The 3,504-nt window shown below is 39.9% G+C and overlaps 1 pseudogene; it reads left to right on the top strand.

Annotated features, from left to right (window-relative positions):
- LOC132185276 (tryptophan aminotransferase-related protein 3-like) overlaps positions 1-3,504 on the top strand; it is a 65,429-nt pseudogene that overhangs the window by 59,813 nt on the left and 2,112 nt on the right.

Below are 3,504 nucleotides of genomic sequence, written 5' to 3'. Positions count from 1 at the left end.
GAGGGGGATTTGGACCAGTGACCTCCGCTTCATTAGGCGTGGTCCCAACCGAATGAGCTATCTCTTGTGGACACATCTCTCATATTCTAACAATCGGGCAAATTACTAAAAATCTAAACTATTTTATCTATACCATTGTTGGACTATCCGAGTGATGAATATAATGAGGATAATTGAGTGACCCAAGCGAATCATTGCTCTCAAATGAAAGAAATCGCTTTAGATGATGTTTCAGCCATTGCAAAATGAGCAAATGAATAAAAATGGCTAAGGAAAAATTGAGTTTAGAAAAATTGTTGCCTAAGCCTCTGATACCATGTTAAAGTATATAAAAAAAATATATAGAGAAAAAGCAAGGAAGAAAGATACAGATTAAGGTGGTTCGGCATATGGCCTACATCCACACGTTAAAGCCTTTTTTTTGGCTACATCTTTCTTTTACTTGATAGAAATTGTACAATAAAATTACATATTTATCGTTGAATAAGGCTAAGAATACTATTGAAATAATAAATATGGGAGAATATAAGCTGAAGCAATATAGAAAATAAGCACAAATAACTTACGGGTGGTTCGGTGTTAGACACCTACGTCCACCACTCGGAATACCCCTAAGGGCTACATTGTGCTCATTAACTTGATTTGTCTACAACACAAAGGTCCTTATTTATAGGGTAATGTTTAAATACAAGTTTGGTAATCAAATCTCCTTGATTTGATTACAATCTCAATATATGATTACAATCAACCCATAAATAGATAATATTTCAATATCAGCATAATTATGGAATATATGGAAAATATAATATATTTTCCATATATTCTAACATCTCCCCTCAAACTCAAGGTGGAATATTTTAGAACCTCGAGTTTGAAATCCGAAACAATGATGACGGTGGTGGCGGAGGCAGAGAACAAGCTGTAGATGGTGGCGACTGCTGGAGGAGATGGAGGCTGGCAGGCAGCCAGTGACGGCGGCAAGTGGTTGGTGAATGCAAATTCAAAAGGGCCAACAATGGGCCAAACTCCAAAAAGGGCCGAAAATGGGCCAGGGCTGACAACGAGCCAAACTTCAAAAGGAGCTGACAATGGGCCAGAGCTGACAATGAGCCAAAAATAAAAAAGGGGCCGACAACAAGCTAGGGCTGACAACGAGCCAAAAATAAAAAGGGCCGACAACAGGCCAGGGCTGCCAATGAGCCAAAAGTAAAAAAAGGGGCCGACTACGGAAAAAGGGCCGACAACGGGCCAGGGCTGACAATGAGCCAAAAATAAAAAAGGAGCCGACTACGTACCAGGGCTGACTATGAGCCAAAAATAAAAAGGGCTAACTTGGACCAAAAATAAAAAGAAAATGAGCCCACTTGGGCGGTTATCAGATCGGCGTATCGAATCTGACCGGCGCGTGGCGCGCGTGATGTGTCCACTTTGACAGCTTCTTCTTCCTTCCTTTTTTTGTTTTTTTTCACCAGTTTCTCCACACCTGTCCCCTTCTTTCTTCCTCTTTCTCTGCATATTTTGCTACAAAAGAAATGGCCATGCATGACTGGAGGAAAGGTGCTGGCATAACCGGAGGAGTAGATCTAGACAGCGCGGAAGCCGAAGACTAAGGCCGGCAGTGGCTTTCTCCGGCGTGGTCTGAGTGGTGTTTGTAGGTCGCGGCCTGGTGGACGGTGGGCTGATGCCGGAGAAGCCCAAAAGGGTGGCGCGGCTCTGCTTGGACGGTGGGATGACGCCGGATGCAGTGCCGGTTCCGTTGACTGGAACGGCTGGAGATGCGCCAGATCTGGCAACTTGAGCATGAGAGAGACCACCGAGGTCTTGGTGAGAGGAGTTGGACGAGGATGGCTGGGCAAGCTGCCGGAGGAAGATGATCTGGTCGTCTCCGGGGATGACTTATCGTGCAACTGTTTCCCTTCTCTACGTGCGTGAGAGTGTTTTTTTTTTTTTTTTCAAGAAACAAAACAATAGATTGAAGAAAAATATATAATTCACAGGACTATTAGATTGACTAGCGTAAACTAATAGCTTTGATACCATGTTGAAATAATAAATATGAAGGAATATAAGTGGAAGCAATATAGAAAATAAACACAAAGAAGAACTTACGGGTGGTTCGGTGTTAAACACCTACGTCCACCACTCGGAATACCCCTAAGGGCTACATTGTGCTCATTAACTTGATTTGTCTACAATACAAAGGTCCCTATTTATAGGGTAATGTCTAAATACAAGTTTGGTAATCAAATCCCCTTGATTTGATTACAATCCCAATATATGATTACAATCAACCCATAAATAGAGAATATTTCAATATGAGCATAATTATGGAATATATGGAAAATATAATATATTTTTCATATATTCTAACAAATACAATAAGTACATAATCAATATGTAATCTATGAGAATTAGGAGAGTTAAATATTCAATATGTAACTTATGAGAATCAAGAGAGTTACATAATAAATATATAACATATGAGAATTGTGAGAGTAACATAATAAATATGTAACATATGAGAATTAGGAGAGCAAATAATACATTAATTTAATGCAAAACAATTATTTTAGTTGTCTTCAGATGTCTCAACACATGGCATATTCCAAAGTTTCACCTATGATAGGCCATCCTTTTCTGCCTGGTGGAAGCTTGGGGGAAATGGGTTTGTGTCTGTAAATGCAGAAGATCATGAAAGAAAGTGAAATGCTGAGGATTACAAGCTGAAGTGGATACCAAAGGAAGAGACCTATATCTCTCTACTCTACTTAACAAGAAATGACAATCAATAAAGGCCACTTTGGTGTTGGGCAAGAACCAGCAAACATAGGATATTAATAGGCAAAGAAGGTGTATACACTACAAGAAACTGACTCATCAGGGGCGACTTATTAGGGGCGACTTTATAGTCGCCCCTAATACTCAACTATTAGGGGCGACTTTTGAAAGTCGCCCCTAATAGTTATGTATTAGCGTCCACATCCAAGTGGACGCTAATAGCCGACCCAAAAGATGAATAATAGCGTCCACTCTATAGTGGACGCTAATAACTCGACCCTAATATTCTCGCGAGAAATATTCAAAAGGCGGGAAAAAGATCATTAGCGTCGACTTTCCAAGTCGACGCTAATGGTTACTTATTAGGGTCGACTTTGTCGACCCTAAAGAGTGTGTGGAGGAATTAAAAAAAAATAAAAAAATAATAATTTTATTCACTAATAGCGTCCACTCAAAGTGGACGCTGAAGAGTGATCATTAGGGTCGACTCTAAAGTCGACCCTAATGCCTAAGTATTAGGGTCAACTTTGTCGACCCTAAAGAGTATGTGGAGGAATTAAAAAAAATAAAAAAATAATAATTTTATTCACCAATAGCGTCCACTCAAAGTGGACGCTGAAGAGTGATCATTAGGGTCGACTTTAGAGTCGACCCTAATGCCTAAGTATTAGGGTCGACAAAGTCGACCCTAAAGAGTATGTGTAGGAATTAAAAAAAAAAAAAAAA

The sequence above is a fragment of the Corylus avellana genome, chromosome ca6 (genome assembly GCF_901000735.1).
Source record: "Corylus avellana chromosome ca6, CavTom2PMs-1.0".
NCBI lineage: Eukaryota > Viridiplantae > Streptophyta > Magnoliopsida > Fagales > Betulaceae > Corylus > Corylus avellana.
Note: the sequence above shows the minus strand (reverse complement) of the source record. Positions and strands in the feature narration are given on the sequence as shown.